Raw genomic sequence first — 20,489 nt, 5'->3', positions numbered from 1 at the left:
TGTAACCTGATGAGACAGGGGCCAGAGAGGCCTGGGCAGGGGAAACATCTGGGGGGCATTACAGCATCTGGAGTGCCATAAGTTCTGCATCCCTGATCTAAATGCTTGTGGGATGTATAAATCAACCCAGTCACTTGTTGAATCCTTATTCTCATTTTAGACACATAGCAATGCAACTAAAAACTGTGCAGTGATTGGGTGCAGGCGGCCAGGGATGGGAAACCACAGCACCTTAAATTTCTGATGAACAAATCTGTAAGGTATTGTTGCATTCATCAAGTTGTCCACAAGAGGTCAGTGTAGTCCATGCTTTGTCCTTAAAAAAGAAAAGTGTATATGAAGCTCTACCTCATGGGTAGGCAAACTAAGGCCCGGGGGCCAGATCCGGCCCAATCGCTTTCTAAATCCGGCCCGTGGACGGTCTAGGAATCAGTGTGTTTTTACATGAGCAGAATGTGTCCTTTTATTTGAAATGCATCTCTGGGTTATTTGTGGGGCATAGGAATTCATTCATTTTCCCCCTTCAAAATATAGTCTGGCCCCCCACAAGGTCTGAGGGACAGTGGACCGGACCCCTGCTGAAAAAGTTTGCTGACCCCTGCTCTACCTTATCTTGATAGCTCTTTAAACTGCACCAAAAGTAGCTTTGCAAAAAGACAAGCGTGGAACCACCGTAGCTGAAGAAACAAGCCCGGGAGCCGATACCAAGGAACAAACCAAAGGAAAAGTGGGATATATATTTAGTACAGTGGTACCTCGTGTTACATACGCTTCAGGTTACAGACACTGTTAACACAGAAATAGTGCTTCAGGTTAAGCACTTTGCTTCAGGATGAGAACAGAAATCGTGCTCCGGCGGCACGGCAGCAGCAGGAGGCCCCATTAGCTAAAGTGGTGCTTCAGGTTAAGAACAGTTTCAGGTTAAGTACAGACCTCCGGAATGAATTAAGTACTTAACCTGAGGTACCGCTGTAAAGGAATGCATGCAACAAATATGGAATAATCTGGTGTGATGCTCATAGCTTTTCTGCATCAAAGATTGTGAGGGTCTTGGAGGTAAACTCCTGTGAGGAAAAGTTGAAGGAGGTGGGTTTGTTTACTCTGGATAAGGGACAATTAAGAGGTGACATGATAGCAATCTTCAAATATTTGAAGGGCTATTACATGGCTGATAGATTCAATTTGTTTTCAGTAACCTCAGAAGATAGGACCTGAGAGAATGGATTAAAATTGCCATAAAAGGGGGGTGGGATTTCTACTAACAATAGGAAGAATTTCCTAATGCTACAAACAGCTCAACAATGCAGGTGTGGAAGGTAGAATGCTCTCCTTTGTGAGAGATTTTCAAGCAAAGCCTCCAAACAGTGGATTTCCTGCATCAGCAGGAGGTTGGATTAGATGCCCTCTGAGGTCCCTTCCAACGCTATGATCAAATCGCACTTCAAGTGCATTAAAAATTACGTTCTTTAACAGATATGCGAACTAAAAGGCCAAGAAAAATCACTAACAAAATGGGAAGTGTAACCATCATCACAGAGGAATAACACAAGTTGCAATCCTAAACCCACTTGCGTGTTCAGACCTTTAAACCTTCCCCTTAAATAAATTCAGACAAGACTCAAAATTTTGTTTTTGGCAGAATTTAGGCCACAACTTTATTGATTACAGCAAGTGAGTGGTTGCATAGGCTCTGGTTCGACTAGCTCCCTGCACCATTGCAGGTAGTGCTGACCCAGGGCACCAGCATAGGTCAGCCTAGGGTGAACACCCGGATGGGCGGAAAGCTGGGAACAGGCTATGTCCACCACCCAAATGTCCCCCTAGACTCAGGCACGGGCACAACCCCCTCACAGGGTTGACCAAACCATTGAGTCCCTGGATTCCTTTAACAGAATACCCTTCACATAAGGATGGCGAGAGCGTTCTCCCATCCCTATCACCTGAACCAGTACCTATCCGCAACCTTACAAGTTGTGACGATTTGCTACGCAGCAGGTGAAACTCAAATGGCACCAGCCAATCAGCCAAGTGGGGGAATATCCTGCTGTGCCCCTGTCCCAACGACAGACAACACATGACGGCATAGAAAGAACAAGTGCATGGCCCTAAATATAGGGAGAGGTGGGCGGGTGTTCCGATGCACGTACTGAAAGAGGAAGCTCTGGGTCACTTGTATAGGTATATATAGGTCCCTTGATCCGTTTAGCTTGCATTCCATTGGTCTGATTAAACCCTGCATCATGGGACCTACCTATTGGGTGTTGTGGCTATCCAAACGTACCCACCCACAACACAGGGTTTGGTTGCCAGGTCTCACTGCAACACGTGCCCTCTTTAAGGGAGGACCCAATTTACCAAGGAGACAACACTGTTGAACTAAGTGAGATTTACTTATTCAGAGGCAAGCAGAGAATTACACTGAAAGTATACCTACCCAGTCTGTGCAGTGAGCACAGCAGCAAGGTTTTATTGTTTGGACTATTTTTTAAAAAATTAAAATCTATTCCAAAGCACAGATGCAAAGACTGAAGGCAATTAAAGTGATGAGAATGAGCAATATTCCTCAGATGCCTACATCGGAGGTCTCCTGAAACAATGCCTGATTCACTACTAAAAAACTGGTCAGGGATGATGGGAGTTGTATTCTAAGAGTACTAGTTTCCTCTGCCTCCACTTTTAAGACCTATGGGAATGAGAATGGAATGAACGAAATCCATTGAAATAAAATTCACATGGGCATGGATTCTTAGCGACTGGGCTTGTAATGTGAAATATGGAATCTGTTACATGGGTGTCACACAGTTAAAAGCATTTTCAGTCGATGACTCGTTGGATTAATTGATTACAAATCAATAAATGTGCACATTAACCAGGCCTCACTCTCCTGCCACTTGACAACAAAAGCCTTTAAGGTGGCTTGCCCAAAATATAATAAATCATGACTACCACCGCCACAACTAACATTAATGTCAATAAACCTAGTAAGCATATTAGGGTTGGGCCCAAATCCATCCTTCAGTTTCTTAAAAGTGTTCTTCCCTTGTGAAACTGGCTTCCGTTGTTCTGCCTCCTTCTCAAAGCAATTGAAGGCTTCCTTAGAATCAATGGGTATGTGGTTTGGAGCTCACTTTATCATTGCTGGGGTGGAGGATGGAGGCGGGAGGAGGGCAAGGAAATTGTATGTCCCTGGCCAGCCCAGTAAACATTTTTCCAGCACTCTGCAACTTCCCTGGCTTCCTTATCTGAAAAGACCCATGGGTGGGCTTGTCCTTGTGATGTCTTACCCTGGGAAGTGGGGACACCTGGGAAAGCTAAAGAGAAGAGACCACTGGTGAAATGATTTGTAGAATGAAAGACAGACACTCACAAACACCCGTTGGCCACATCAAAAATAACTTAAGCATAAGGAAAGTCCTGCAACTGCCCTGTGGGAATTTAACCACCGTTTTCTCTCAGTTTTGGCAATTCCTGGATGTAATTTATTTTCTCCGTAATGGATGGAGGATGGTAAAAGGAACAACAATACCCACTGAGCTTTTTGTCGCAGCATTAACATTAGCAGGAGGCAATATCCGAGGCAGTTTTAGGCTTCAATCCTAACACCACCTACTTAGGAGAAAGCCCCACTGAAGTCAATGCGACTCATTCTGAGCAGAAATGGTTAGGATTGGGCTGTGAGTTCCAAACTCAAAAGCCTGGTGAAATGAAACTTGTTCTCTTATCTCTCCCACAGAGCCAAAAGTGCTGTTCTGACATACCTCCTTCAGAGGGAAGTCCTACAAATAAAATTCTACTCCTGAAAAAAGATGTCAGTCTCATCCTCCCTAGTTTTGCTCCAGGAACAGATAGAAGCCAAAGAAATATCTACCAATCTCACTTTATGGGGGCAGCATATGCTCCAAGATTTCTCTGATGGAAATAGGGACGTCCTATTTCATTGATGTTGTTGTTGTTGTTGTTGTTGTTGTTGTTGTTGTTGTTGTTGTTGTTGTTGTTAATACCCCACTCATCTGACTGGGTTATCCCAGCCACTCTGAGTGGCTTCCAAAAACATAATAAAACATTTAAAAGACCTTCCCTATACAGGGCTGACATCAGACGGCTCAGGGGTCGGAAAACTCTCTAACTACCCTCCAACTAAAGGTTGTATAGTTACTTATTTCCTTGCCTCAGGGGTCACATAATTCCATACCCTCCAACATCTACCCTCCACAGAGAAACCTACGGTCTGCAAATAACAACATCCTCAAGGTCCCAGGCCTCAGAGAGGTTAGGCTGGCCTCAACTAGAGCCAGGGCCTTCTCGGCTGCGGCTCCAACCTGGTGGAATGCTCTGTCACAAGAGACTAGGGCCCTGCGGGACCTGACATCTTTCCGCAGGGCCTGCAAGACAGAGTTGTTCCACCAGGCCTTTGGTCAGGGCGCAGCCTGACTCCCTCCTCTGGCAACCTGCACAGAATTTTGCCTAATCGGTTGCCAACAATTTGATTTTAATTAATTTTATAATGAAATGTTTTTAGAATCTTTTTAGAATTTGTCTGTTTGACTATTTGACTGTTGTTAGCCGCCCTGAGCCCGGCTTCGGCTGGGGAGGGCGGGATATAAATAAAAAAATTTTTAAAAAACAAAAACATTTCTCTAATGAAAATACAGTGGTACCTCAGGTTCCAGATGCTTCAGGTTACAGACTCCACTAACCCAGAAATAGTACCTCGGGTTAAGAACTTTGCTTCAGGATGAGAACAGAAATCGCGTGGTGGCAGCGGGAGGCCCCATTAGCTAAAGTGGTGCTTCAGGTTAAGAATGGACCTCCAGAATGAATTAAGTTCTTCACCCGAGGTACCACTGTAGGGACATCCTAAAGAAAAGCGGGATATTCCAGGATCAAATAAGAAACTGGGACAGCATCTGTAAATCTGGAACTATACCTGGAAAATAGGGACACTTAGAGGGTCTGGGGCAGGGAAACATATGTGAGCAGACTCTTCTTTAAATTTAATGTTCATTTCCCTTCTCCATTTCCTGCTTCACTAGCTCCCCATAACTAAAATATGCTTTTTTTAAAAAAAAAGCCATCACTATCACACCAAATCAACCTAGCCCACCTTGATTAATTGACTAAAACTTCTACTGATTAAAATGCTAGACTGAAAGCCTTTATTCACTTAATTGAGAGTCATCCCTATTGAATTGAATTTACTCCTGAGTATACATGCGCAGGATCGAGCTGCAAAACAATGAAAGTGTGTAGCTTTAATAAATACGATCAAAAGGAATAGAGTTGTAAAATTATGTTAAGATACCTTGGGCTCATAAATGAAGGAAAGAAAGAATTCCTACTACATTGTCTATTTCTCTCAGGAATTATGAGTTTTGATTGTTTTGTCCTCTCTCTCTCTCTCCCCGCCCCCCCGCCACCTTTTCTCTTGTATTTTATCTAGGTGTCCAAGATGAAGAGAGAAAAAATACTCGACAAGAATAGTGGGTGATGAAGTTGAATAGAACTGCTTAGTGATTGACCATGGCAGTGGTCAAAATTCAGAGTGCCAAATCAGCTAACCGTGGCGGGGATTAGCACCCTGCAAAACCGTTGATTGATGAGCACCCTCCTATTCTTCGTATCCAACACAACATGACACTTTCTCCTGCCGGCGAATTTGAAACATGAGATTGTTGAATGATCTTGACTTGAAGGGGGAAGGTGCTCTTCTAAGGAAAAGGGAAAATTAGAAACAAAAAGGCTTGATGATAAGCACCATGATTAGAGGGTCATGAGAATGATAGCACCCAATGAAAGGTTAGCCCTTAGTTTCCTTTTCTATACAGCCATCACAGGCCATCAGTACAACGTTATGCTGTGGCTGTGCATCTTTCTCTCTCTGTGTGTCTCTGTCTGTTCCAAGGGGAATGTATCTCTCCAGCAATTTCTTTCTTTCTTTCTTTCTTTCTTTCTTTCTTTCTTTCTTTCTTTCTTTCTTTCTTTTCCAATCAAACATACGGCACAATCAAAGCAAGCCCCATTGAGTTAGGGATGGGTAGATCTGTCAATTTCAGTTTTTCTCAGTTTCTAATTTTTCCCACTCTTAAGTTTAGGTCTCTGCATTTCCTCATCAGTTTGTGATTAAAAAAACAAAAACAGAAACCCCCCTCATGAAAATTCATCAATGTTTAGTGCACATTTCTCCTGGTTTATGCAATATTTGCCTGCAGTTTTGCCTAATATGTTTGTTTATGTCATTATTGATCCAGAGTAGATTCCAATGTACAGTTAGCAGAGTAACAACTTATACACGTTGCAGGATTCCCCCCCCCCCAAAAAAATAGACCTTTCATCCAGCAGAGCTTTACTGCTACTGAAGGCAAATGAGCATAATGGTCACAAATCCAATATATTCAGGATCAGCACTGTCCATAAGAAATCCAGTTGCAGAAGACTTAAACTTACAATAACTTACAATAAGACTAAACCATGGGTAGGCAAACTAAGCCCTGGGGGTCGGATCGGGCCCAATCGCCTTCTAAATTTTCAGTTTTGTTGTTTTGTATGCGACAATGACAATAAAGAGTATCGTATCGTAAATCTGGCCCACAGACGGTCTGGGAATCAGCGTGTTTTTACATGAGTAGAATGTGTCCTTTTATTTGATACGCATCTCTGGGTTACTTGTGGGACATAGGAATTCATTCAACACCCCCCCCCCCAAAAAAAAATATAGTCCGGCCCCCCACAAGGTCTGAGGGACAGTGGACCGGCCCCCTGCTGAAAAGGTTTTCTGACCCCTGGACTAAACCTTAACACTACATACAGAACACCACACCAGAAGGAAAGAGAGGCAGAAAGAGAGAGCCAGCTCCTTCTGGCCTGTTATTATAGTCAGCATGAGCTTGACAGAAAGAGATAAGAGAACCATTTTAAACCAGCTGTACTCAGCTTCTCTGAAGGAATAACCCAAACATCATGAAGTTTCTTTCACACAGAGAAGCTTCCAGAACCCTCTTGAATTAATTAGAATAGGAAAGACCAATCACGTTGGTGAAAGACGGAACTCCACAGCTTCATCTGATGTCACAGTGTTATAACGCATATAAAACACTTGTTCTTTACTAATGTAGCTGAGTCCCAGTTGTGCTGCTGCAGATGCAGCATGACATTTCTTCTCTCTGTGCTCCTCCCAGTGGTCATTCCTCCTCTGGCCACTGCTATGGATGCATGCCCTAACTATCTGTCTCCAGGCACTGCAGTCGGTTCAGATTCCCACATAGCAGATTAGGTACGGTCACCTTTTAATGTGAACTGAACTGAACTGAACTTTCCCCCCATCCCTACTTTCAAGAAACTGAAGAGCAGATGTTGGCATAGCATTCAATCATGTAACTTGTTCCACATGCCTGGTCATTTTTGACTCTAGATTCAAAACCAACAGTAGCTAAAAAGGAAATAAAACAGGTGTAACTTCTATGTGTTTGGGACGGCTTGCCTAAACAAAAATGTTTAAGTAGGCATCGCAAAGGGCAGAGTGACAGTACCTGCCTGGTATAATTAGGCAAGGAGTTTCAAAGTAAAGGTTCTGCCACACTAAAGTATCTTTTCCCCCTTGCCTTTTAATGGAAAGAGAACTAAAAGCCATACCGCCAAGAAATCTTGCTTTGTAGATCAGTGCGATAAGAAATAACAGGGACTATTTCCCCTTGGATAGCTAGGAATCTCTTCAAAAATTGATCACTTTTATATCATTCCTTCATCCTGAGGTCACTCCAAGAAAAATCAGTGAAACATCCATGGATTTATCTGTGGATCAGACATAGAATATTTTTGGAGCGCTGCCCTGAGCTAAAGTCCAAAAGATAATTGTTTTTTATTAGTAACAGTAGAAGTAGCAGTAATATTTTGTTAATCAGCATCCAACTTTCCTGGCAAAATTGCTTTGGTCCTGATGTTAGAGACAACTGCCTTTTGTATGCCCTCCCCATTCCCCCCCTTACTAGACTACCACCTACAAAACACTCTTAAACTAGACATAGAAAAAAATAATAAAGGATTCCAGATGTTGGAGAAACAGCTTGGCTTGACTGAGAGGCACTATGAAGGTGGAAAGTACCATTTCGTTTCCTGGAGCTTTTGCACAAAAGATGCAAGAAGGCGCATGCCTGGAAGCGAAACCTGTCCAACCCGTTATACACAAAGTAGTAAGCCCCATACGTTTGAACAACTCTATTGGTAAGCGGCCGCAGTGAGGAAAGAGGAGGGTGAAGTGACAGTTTGAGGCACGGTTAAACTGAAAGGATTCTGGAATTCTGAACTGTGAGTTGGAGTCAACCAAGACTGCACTCCTAATAACATTGACTCAGATACTATACATTTAAAGCAGTACAGGCATCCCCCCCATGGGCATTCTGTTGGGAAACTGCCAGGGAGATATAGTCCATCATGGCCCCAAGCCGGCTGCCGGACTTCCATCGATCTCCCGTAGCCAGGCAGATCCAGCAGTTAGCGACACAAAACCTCAGAAATAGATTGCCACATTCCAGGCTTGTGCACACTGTTCTTTATCAGCAGAAACCACAGCCAGAAAGCTTGCACCGCAGAAGAGAGCATAATTTACAGACTTTATTCAGCGTTGAAGAGAACAAAGGAAAAACATGACCGTTCTGAGTCAGTGACTCCGACCGACTGAAATCGAAAGGAAACAGCAAGCATAAACATCCTGTAACAGGAAATACGCAGACTCTGTGACTCACAAGCCTGCTCTCTCTTAAGGTGGAACGGAAATATCCTAACATCCTCCCCCTTTCCGTGTAACCTGTAGTACCTGTGGTTCACCCAATTGCAACCTCTGTGTGTAAACCTTAAGTTGTTCTTTGTTAACAACCTTAGACAACAGATCAGCAGGAATTTCATTTCCTGCCATGTAGGACACCCGAATCAGTCCCTTTTGAATACACTCTCTTGCACGATGTAGCTTAATCTGCAAGTACTTGGTTCTTTGCATGCAACTCGTGTGCAACTGCATATATGTGCAGGAATATTTTTTTCCAGATTTTAAAATTTTACAAATAATTATCAAACATACAAAGAGAATTCCAGAGAATCTCCTGGACTTCCCTCCTCCCTTTTGTGGGTCCTTGTATTAATCTTTCCCCTCCTGCATCTTATATAATTTACCTTAAAAACCATTGTAAACAATTAAAATTATGAGTAGGGTTGCAATAACACTTGTAGTTTAATGTTGAGATTTGGGTATAACGGAGACTTAAAATATTTGGATTATCATAAATTTTCCCCATTCCTTTTTAAAGTTGTGGTCTTTCAGGAAATAAATAAAGAGAATAGTATACCAGGAAATGGCAGGAGAGAGCTGGAAAGCCCTCATGCCTCCAGAGGAGATTTTCCCCAGAGCCTGAAGAGGACGTCAGCGGGGGCGGAAGAAGCTCCAAAGAGACCAGAGACACAGTGGGACTTTGTTTAGGCTGCTCAGCCTCTCCGCCTAACAGCTGACATGTGGGGTAGCTCAGCAGCTGCTGCTGCTTTCCTGTGCATCGTCCAGCTAGCCCCAGAGATTCAACTCTAGATATTTTGGTCTGGACTGGAGAGAGAGTGTGAGAGAGAGCAGGGGGCATGTAGAGGCTTTTTAAAGGGTGTTCCCCACTTTATGCAATTTCATTTTTTGGGGGGCTCACCATAACGTAACCCCTACATAAGTGCAAGGAGGGGCACCCGTATCATACCACTTTAAACTGTACTGGTTTCCCCCAAAGAATCCTGGGAAGTTCAATTTGCAAAGGATGCTGAGAGTGGTCAGGAATTCCTCATTCCCCCTCACAGAGCTACAATTCTCAAAGTGGTTTAACAACCAATCTCTCTTCCCAGGAAATTGAATAGGGGCGTCCTAACAATTCTCAGCACTCTTTACCAACTACAGCTCCCAGGATTTTGGAGGGGAATCCACAAGCTTTTAAAGTGTTTTGATGCAGCATTAAATGTATCAGCCCAGTCTCAGGAAAGTGGGGTTAGGACAGCAGCCCAAGTTACTTGCTCCTAAGTGAGCAGAAATCAATGGGACAAGTTAGACATGACTTAACAAACCCCACTGATTTCAGCTGGAAATAAGTGCAACTAATTTAGCCTCCATATTATGTGATTTTATTTGTTTGCGCCGTCTATTTGAATACCACTTATTCCCAGAACTGTCCCTAAGTGGCTTACCAAACAAACAAATGGTTGTATCCAACTGAGCACTATATTAGGGAAGACCCACTGAAATCACAGCACATACGCCCCCAAAAGCATAATGGCACACTTTGAAAGGAGTCCAGGAAATGCCTCAGCAGCCTGGCCACAAAGTCCCTGTAAGGTGGATGAAGGCTCAGAGGCACATATGGTCTTCAAAATGCAAATGATATAAGTTTCTCTCCTTTTACTTGCCGCACTTTATCCCATTGCATTATACTGTTTCTAAACCCATAGCAGAGACTATTTATAAACCATCACCACCAGGGTCTTGCAGGTGCCCTGGACACTTGGAAACATATGGACCACTGATGCTCTCAAACATATGTGGATTAACCGCTTTGATACCAAAGATCTCCTTTTCTGTCCCAGCTAGAGTTCTGTGCTCCCTTGCTAATCTGGACATAGTGTCCCATTCTACGATGCTGTAACCAAGCCATTTAGAACAATCTCTTCCATAAAAGCAAGTTAGAAACAGGGAAAGGGGAACCTGTAACCCTCAAAATGTTGTCAGACTACAATGGCAAGAAAAGCTGATGAACTCTGCAGAATTGACTAAACTAACAGATAACAGGGAACCAGGCAGAGGGCCTTCTCGGTAGTGGCACCCACCCTGTGGAACGCCCTCCCACCAGATGTCAAAGAGAATAACAAGTACCAGACTTTTAGAAGACATCTGAAGGCAGCCCTGTTTAGGGAAGCTTTTAATGTTTGATGCATTACTGTATTTTAATATTTTGTTGGAAGCCGCCCAGAATGGCTGGGGAAGCCCAGTAATAAATAAGCCCAGTATAAATAATAAATTATCATTATTATTATAAACTATGAGAGAAGGACAAAAAGGACTTCAAAAGAGTCTGGGAACATTTGCAGAAACAACAGAATGGACTGGATTCACTGGCAGGACTTGAATAAATGTTCACAATTTCATTTGAATAACCAATACTTTAGGGAAATGATAAGGGAATTTATTTTTGTGTAGGAAAAGCCGGATACAATACATAAAACTAAATAACTCAGCAGAGGGAGAGTTGAGGGAAGTCCAGAGGAGAGGAGGGAGAATAATTGTAAATAACATGATGAATGAGATTTGTATCATTATTTGTTATAAAATTCAATAAAAAAATTTTTTAAAAAGATGTTGCCAGACTACAAGTCCCATAATTCTTTTCATTTTAATTCAAATCTAAATTCACATTTCCTAAAACAATACACAAAGCAAAATACAGCTACCCATTGAAATATCCCAATCTCTGGATTTGGCAATGCACTTCTCCAAACTCCCAAAATGTGTACAAAAAAATGAGTCTGGAAGCCACCAAGTTGGCTGGCTACCCCCATGGGTTGATGATGCATTTTGTCACTGATTGGCTCAAATGTCATTACGAAAGCAGGGCTCACAATTTACAAGTCTTTGTCATAGCCATATGTTCAAAACAGTGCTAACCACATGGCTTGGAGACCACCCTAGTGAGAAAATGAAAGATTAGAGTGAAATGCCATTGCAGTCCCCATTGGAGCTTCCAGTTTAAAACTGAGCTGGTTCTTTATCACGACTTTCAATGCAAAGTGTATATCATTTTCAGATATTTCACATGTGTTGATTATTCCTGGGAAGGCTTCCAAACATTTAGAAGTTCATTTCGGATAATCATCAAAAGCCTGGCGCATGGGAAATTTGTAGTCTGGAAATCATGGTGAAACTCTCACAAGCTTTCAATTTTCTTCCCTTCAATACTTCTTAGTTTTGCTTGTTTCTCTTCTATCTTACACAACAAGCAACGCAGTGACTTAAAAGTATACATCTGCTACCAGACCTGACCACAGGGAGCCATTAAGCAGATCCCAGTCCCAGCCTCCTGCTCCACAGCAGGTTTACATCTGCTCTGTACATGTTTTGTTTGCATGATACAAAAGGAATGCAGGAGTTTTAATCAGATGACCAGCCTTGTTGCCTGGACATATGGTGGAAAGGAAAGTAGCATGTCCAGTCTCCCTGACTGCCATCTCCACATGCTCCTTGGGTTTATGCATATATAAGTTGTATGCACATAGATTCTAAAATGGGAAGCTCAGATTAATGCAGGAACACAGTGGATGCAATGGGACGCGGGTGGCACTGTGGGTTAAACCACAGAGCCTTGGACTTGCCGATTAGAAGGTCGGTAGTTCGAATCCCTGTGACGGGGTGAGCTCCCGTTGCTCAGTCCCTGCTCCTGTCAACCTAGCAGTTTGAAAGCACACCAGTGGCGGGAAGGTAAACAGCGTTTCCGTGTGCTGCTCTGGTTGGCCAGAAGCGGCTTAGTCATGCTGGCCACATGACCCGGAAGCTATACGCTGGCTCCATCGGCCAATAAAGCAAGATGAGCGCCGCAACCCCAGAGTCGGCCACAACTGGACCTAATGGTCAGGGGTCCCTTTACCTTTACAGTGGATGCAATCCTGCTCCTGTCTAGAGCTGTATATGCACCATACATTTAAAGCACACTTAAAGCACATCCCACTCACAAAAGAATCCTGTGAACTGCAGTCTTCTCCTCCAGAGCTACAATTCCCAGCACCCTTAACAAACTACAGTTCCTCACCCCCTCCAATTGATGGGCATTGTGTGTGTGCACCACGTCATGTGATCAGTTGTGGGAATGTTGTGGGTAACAGGAGAGGATAGTAAAGGTAAAGGTACCCCTGCCCATACGGGCCAGTCTTGACAGACTCTAGGGTTGTGCGCTCATCTCACTCTATAGGCCGGGAGCCAGCGCTGTCCGCAGCCACTTCTGGGTCACGTGGCCAGCGTAACAAGCTGCATCTGGCGAGCCAGCGCAGCACACGGAACGCCGTTTACCTTCCCGCTGGTAAGCGGTCCCTATTTATCTACTTGCACCCAGGGATGCTTTCGAACTGCTAGGTTGGCAGGCGCTGGGACCGAACGACGGGAGCGCACCCCGCCGCTGGGATTCGAACTGCCGACCATGCGATCGGCAAGTCCTAGGTGCTGAGGTTTTACCCACAGCGCCACCCGCGTCCCTACAGGAGAGGATATACAGTATTGATTAATCCTTCCTAACTTGCACTAGCATGTTTCCTTACACATCAGAGTGTTTTCCCCCTTTTACACAGCAGGAAGCTGGTTGCAGACTCATGTGAGTCTCTTAAGATAATAAGCAATTCAATCAGGCTTGCCCAGATTGAGATATATTCTATTGTTCCTGGTCAGACCCCTTTGATTCCTCCTAAAAGAATAAAGACACAACAGTCTTATTCATAAGTAACAAAAAGTAAAACTTCACGATCAGGCAGAGCACAGTGTGATCCCTGAAGGCAGGCTTTAGGCTTAAAGTTACAAATATGTACAAACAGGTTTGCCCCATATGGGAGATAACCAAGGGACTGCTGGCTGACAGTGCAGCAGTGCAGTCCAGGTGAAGCAGGAAGCAGGCAGGTCAAAAAAGAAGGGAGGTGGCTATGTGACTTGGTGTTTTACCAGGTCTGGAAAGGTCACGCCCACCTACTAGTCACATGCAAGGGAAAGGATGCTCCAGGCCAGGTGTAACAGGAAGTTCAACTAGCAGGACCAACATTCCCCTGCATGTCTACTCTAGGCAAACAGGAAGTTTTGTACTTGACTGCTCCAGAGGATTACATCCCATATCAATTATGCAGGGCAGAGCTTACCTGGCCCGTCCCCCAATATTTTATCCAAGTTGGCACCCCTGTGTTGATATGATCACTTGAAAGCTGGTTGGCAACCTGAAATATACTCAGAGTCGAGAGTGGATTTCATGCTCTTTATTCAGCTCATAGTGGTGAGGAGGAATGAAAGTTCCCCCAAAATATCTGCTTTATATATATTATTTACACAATGGGCTGCGCGTGATTGGCTAATTCTGGGATTCTCCTGTAGGCCAATCAGGTTGTGGATTCACTTCCACCTGGAGCTGGATTGGGTGGCTCCTGCGGACCAATCATACTGCTGCATGGTTCTAGGACCAATCAGACTGCTGCATTTTGGATCCTATTCAACTCAGTACATAACACCATCGATGTTTCAGTAGAACCATTTCCCCCTGACGGAATGTGCAGCGCCGAATGTGCTTGAGCTGCCTACATAGCTAATAAATCTATCCCACCACTGTTAACAAAAGCTGAGACTCCAAATTCACTGCGGATGCACCCTGGCTGAATTGATGCTCTCGCAAGGGTCTGGAAAACATGCTTGAATCCAAATTCTCGTTTTGCATTTTAGGTGATTTGGAGATCGTAAAGGTTGAGTACAGTCAGCTCCTGCATCCTTCCCAGTCCCCCAAGCTCCCAGCCTCTCCCTAGGATGCCTGCCAATTGAATTGCAAATCTGGCAGGCCATGCTCAACTTCTTTTGAAGCCAGGCCACCCACTTCACCACCAACACTTTGCCTTGGAAATAACACCCATTAGGGAAGAGGAAGACCTCTTTGCCAAGAGGAGAGAGGAAACACACCTTGATTGCCAAGCAGCAATCTGCAAAAAGTGGGGGAGTATTTGGATCCAGGAGGAGGAAATCCCATTGTCCTTGAGGGATTATTTTTTTCCAAAAACAGTAAAAATAAAGCACTTCAGCTCAGCCCCTGTGACCTGAAATCAGGGCTGCAGGTTTCAATTAGCACATATGTGCAACTCCAATAAAGATCAAGTCTGCACTGCAAATTTTAAATATTTTCATGGATGTTCAAACTGCCCCCAGTTGAGAAAACCTGGAAAACCGTCACTCTTTGGAGGGTCGGGCATATCTAACACAGAATTCTTGACATGTATAGAACTGCATTCCCACCAGTGTCATCTCCAGGTTTGGAGTGTAGGTGGGGGCTTGGCAAAAGACTTTCCTGAGTAGCCTCATCTTCTTGATGCCGTTGTTGACTTGCCCATCCTTGTAAACCAAAAATGACATCATCATCTAGGCCAGGGGTGGGAAACCTCAGGCCTGGCAAAACAGAAATTGTTGGTTTGACTGCAATAACGTCCCTCAATCCCAATATAAACAAGCAGGGTAAGGCCAAGCAGAATGTGTTTTTGTTTCCCCGCTGTCCTGTTACTGCTCACTTACTTAGAGATGGCAGGTGAATAGGAAGCAATATGATGGTGCTCAAAGTTGCCTGCTTGGTTGCAAATGGTGCAGGCTGGCTCACCCAGTTCATGTTCGTATCACCTGAGAGATAAAGTATGTTTGTTGCTTTTTTGGACACTTTCTTCCTATGTCAGAAGTGGTCCACTGAGTGGAGCAGAACCACTATGCTAGCGGTGCAGTTGGCAAGGTGCAAACACACCAGCAGGATACCAGATTAGCTCCTTTGTATCTTTTGCACTGCAATGACCTCCATGCTCTCTTGACCCTCTTTCTCTGCCTTCCAGTATGCAACGTTGAATCACCTGTTGGAAAGCTACTCCAGCAGTTCCACCCCATGTAGAGAGCCATTTCTGCTTCCTGTACTGCCATTCATGTGCTGGACTATGGAACTGGAAGCTCAGGCTAAGGAAAAGTGTCCTCAAATGATGCCTCAATTCTTCCCCTCCATGACGTGTTCTCATTTCATCTGTAGAATTTTGTTAATTTATGAATTGCCTTTCACATAAGTCCCAAGGCAATTTACAACCATGCAATAAATATGACTAAAAATATGTTTGAAAAAGATAAGCTCCCCCGCCTTGCAAGATAGATACTTCCGCTGGTGGAAAGATTGAAAGGGAAGCACATAGCCTTTCTCCGGCTAGCAGTGCAACACTAAGCCAATGCCAGCTATACTGGTGCTTCCGTCTATTAATCAGGCTGCCCTCTGAGTGATTTCTACAGGAAAAGGACCAAACTTCACAACAGGCAATCAGAGGAAGGCGGCTCTCCTTTTGAGCACGCTGCAATCCGGAGAATGAAATATTTCCTTTTTAAAAAGTAACTCTCAATCACACACACACAAACTGAAAACGTTTTTTTTAAAAACAAAACAAAACAAAAAACCCATCATCCAAAAATGTAGAGCTGCAGACGTTCCCATAATAGTGGTGTAGAAATTAAGAGCATCATACTAGGTGTCCACCACCTTCTCAAGTACTGACCTAGCAGACTTGATTTAAAAGAAAATTTACAAAAATGTAAAAGGTTACAATGAATACTTCAAAACAGGTGAATGAAATCAGCAAGAGCTAAAAAGAAATAAAGCAAATGTAACTCCTATGTGTCTGGATAGGCTTGCCTAAAACAAAAACAAATATTTTAAACAGGTGATGGAAAGAATACAGCAAAGGGGCCTACCTGGTGTCAATACATAGGGAGTTCCAAAGGGCAGCTGCTGACACACTATATGAACCACCACACACAGAAGTCTTGTTCTTTGTTGCTCTAGATGTCGGGAGGAAAGGACAAGGAATCAGATTCTGGCTCACTATTTGAAGTTGCTTGACTGTGGAAAAGACAGTGTCAGGGGCCATGGTGGATTCTCCTTTGTGGAGAGAGAACAAAGGGCCTTCTCGGTAATGGCACCCGCCCTGAGGAACACCCTCCCATCAGATGTCAAGGAAATAAACAACTATCTGACTTTTAGAAGACATCTGAAGGCAGCCCTGTTTAGGGAAGTTTTTAACGTTTGAAGTTTTATTTTATTGGTTTTATTTTTAATATTATTACATATTAAAAATGTTATTTTTAATATTAATATTTTGTTGGAAGCCACCCAGCCAGATGTGTGGGGTATAAATAATTTATTATTATTATTGTTGTTGTTGTTGTTGTTGTTGTTGTTGTTGTTGTTGTTGTTGCAGCTATTTCATGTGTCCTCCACTGTGGAGCCTGTACTGTGCCTAGGGTTGGGCTAGATTACTGCTAAGGTTCCTCCAAGCTCTACAATTCTGTGATCCTAAGAGAACTTTCCCATGGAATGTGCCAAAAACTTGCCTAAGTGCACAGGGGTGGCAGTGGGGGACAGAATGAAAATAAATAAAAGAGGGTGGGAGGAAGAAAAGGCAAAATGCTCCTTATTTCTGCTAGGTCCATTACTAAATACTCACTTTGCCATTAGAAATTGCTTTTATATTTTACTGATGTGCAACAGTAACATTGGCTTGCACTCCCTCACTCAGCTTTTACTGCAGTGGTTGTTAGGTTGGGGTTTTTAAAAGTTTATTGGGTACATTTCCTAGGCAGCGAAGCATCACCAGTGTGAGAATAACCCCAGGTAGCTGTTCAGCTAAGGTGTTCAGCGAAATATTAACTTTCTCAGGATTTCATGGGCCTACATTTTAAAGTCCCTAAGTAATAGTGAGGCATCACAGCTAAAAGGCTTGGTGAAGCCGCGGAAGTGAAAACTCGGGTTAATCAATTCTCATCAATTCTCAGCCTGAAATACAATGCTCACACTACAGGCTGCCTCCTCCCTTCTTCCCTCCTGTACTTCAGACAAACAGACCTCCTAGGAAAAGCTCAGGCCAGAAGCCATTTCAGTAGCCTGTCGGCAGATGTTCTGCATCCCCTTCTCACTGGGATGCTCACCAGCTAAGGAGAAAGCAGGGAGCTCAGTGGTAGAACCTGTGTAGAAACATATAGACATTGGCATAACTAGGGGGTGCGGGAGGGGCAGATTGCCCTGGGTGGCTCTGGGCCTGCAGGGCACCCGAGTTGTCATCTCCCAAGCTGCCTGAGCTCCAGGAGGGACGCAGTCACTCTGGTATGTGGTCCACCCCCACAGGGTCCCCTGCCCCCATGTCACAGCACATTTGCCCTTGCCCTCAGCAGGGCTTGCTATGCCAGCATACAGAAGGTCCCAGATTTTATCCATCTTGGCAGTAAGTCCTGGAAGACCTGCTTCCTGCCTTGCAGGCCTTTCCCCACTTTGCCTGGGTGGTCACGGCCTTGACTGACTCCAGCTACAATAGCTGAGGCTGCTGAACAGATTCGTGGGCTGGGGTGTCATTTTTTGTATCTCTATTTTAGATCTTCCAACTGGTGTGGAAATTGTTCGGTGTGGCTGTGTATTTTTTGATGTTTCGTTTATTGTTTACGACTACAGTGGTACCTCGGGTTAAGTACTTAATTCGTTCCGGAGGTCTGTACTTAACCTGAAACTGTTCTTAACCTGAAGCACCACTTTAGCTAATGGGGCCTCCCACTGCCACTGCGCCACCGGAGCACGATTTCTGTTCTCATCCTGAAGCAAAGTTCTTAACCCGAGGTACTATTTCTGGGTTAGCGGAGTCTGTAACCTGAAGTGTATGTAACCTGAAGCGTATGTAACCCAAGGTACCACTGTACTTTTGTTACGGTTGCAACCAGTGCCATTTTTCTAGATAAGGTGGTGCCAGAACTCACCACAAACACCTCCCACCTTGAGCCTGGTTTTCGCTTTGGAGAGGTGGTCTAGAAATCAGTCAGTTGCCTGCAGTGGCGTAGCGTGGGTTGTCAGCACCCGGGGCAAGGCAAGTAATTTGCGCCCCCTAACCCGTGGATTTGCGCCCCCTAACCTGTGGATTTGCCCTAACCCCAGATGTTGCGCCCGGTGCGGCCGGACCCCCCTGCACCCCCCACGCTACGCCACTGGTTGCCTGATAATCCTGACATCTCATATGGAACCTTGGAGAGATGCTGCCAGCCAGTGTAGACATGCTGAGCTAGATGGGCCAATCAATGTCTATCAGTATAAGGCAGCTCCTTTATGGGAGGGTAGAACCCATGTTTAGCTCCAGCATCTCCAGGTAAGATCAGTGCTGGATTAAACCCTGTGGAGGCTCCTAGGCAGTCGAAATCTCAGGGGGATAACACTGAACTAACAAAGCTTGATTGCAATTTTCTTTAAAGATCAAAGCAATATTTTGATCCGTTGTTGCAGAGCCCCTAAAAGGTGTGGGTCTCATAGGCAGGTGCCTTCTCTGCCTATTTAGTAATTTGGCACTGGGTAAGACTGGCGGTTCGAATCGCCACGACGGGGTGAGCTCCCATTGATCGGTCCCTGCTCCTGCCAACCTAGCAGTTGGAAAGTGTGTCAAAATGCAAGCAAATAAATAGCTACCGCTCCGGCAGGAAGGTAAATGGCATTTCCGTGCACTGCTCTGGTTCGTCAGAAGCGGCTTAGTCATGCTGGCCACATGACCCAGAAGCTGGCTGTGGACAAACGCCGGTTCCCTTGGCCTATAGAGCGCGATGAGCGCCACAACTCCAGAGTTGTCCACGACTGGACCTAAAGGTCAACGGTACATTTACCTTAGATTTGGAAAGAGTCCTGACCGAAATCTTGGTGTAATAAACCGAGCAGGGGTGGTTTAATCCCTGTTTGGGGGCCTGGCTCCAAGAACCCCACACAAACCCCGGCTCTTGGGGACCCCACCCATTTTAGTGTGTGTGTGTGGGGGGGAGAGAAATAGACTGATGGGTTGGGCAGCAAAACCCACCTAATTCTGCTGCATGCACAGCCACACTTTATGAGCACGTTTCTTTGCCTAACAGCAGAAGCGAACAGTCCATTTGCCTCTCAGTCCGCTAAGGGACAGCATCGCTCCGCTCTTAATCGCCTGTTTTTTTCTGAGCCACCATTCGGGTTCCCTTGAAATACGCGCTCTGGTCGCTAAACCGCGCTGTTGCACAGGTTTTCCCAGCCGCGCAGATCCAGCCTTGCGTACGATAATAGCTAGGAAACTCGGTATGTAGCAACCCAGAGCGCGCACCCGCCGCCCATCCCTACCCCGGAACGTCGCTCCTTTTTTTTTCCAGTGGAGAAGCACATTTAAACACCTGTCCCATAAAGCGGCTCTTTCAATATGAACGATGGGGCTATTATGGGAGGAAGAGGGCCTCCTCCCACCCACATCCTATGGATTTTACAACTTGGATCCACAGGTCTGGAGGTTGCATGCATCTCCCCCACCCCGAGAGAGAGAGAGAGAGAGAGAGAGAGAGAGAGAGAGAGAGAGAGAGAGAGAGAGAGAGAGAGATTTGGGGAAATAAAACCGTCGCCAACAGCGCGCCACAATGGCCACATTAATCTTGCGCAATTAGCGTTATAACCCTTGGCAGCTCTACAGACGCGAAAGACAAAGCTTTATGCAAATAGACCTTCCTGTCTCCCATCCCCCCCTTTCTTCTTCTGTGAGTGGATCTCTTCGCACCCCCGAACTCCCCCCCCCGCACAACCCCCCCAATCATCTCCCTCCCTTCCCTGTGTCTCTCTGGCGCTGCTTTTTCCCCCAGACTGTTTTAATGATACGGTACATTGACTAACTTAAAATTAATTATAAGGTTCTTGACCAAGAGA

The sequence above is a fragment of the Podarcis muralis genome, chromosome 11 (genome assembly GCF_964188315.1).
Source record: "Podarcis muralis chromosome 11, rPodMur119.hap1.1, whole genome shotgun sequence".
Lineage (NCBI taxonomy): Eukaryota > Metazoa > Chordata > Lepidosauria > Squamata > Lacertidae > Podarcis > Podarcis muralis.
This window is presented reverse-complemented; position numbering follows the sequence as displayed.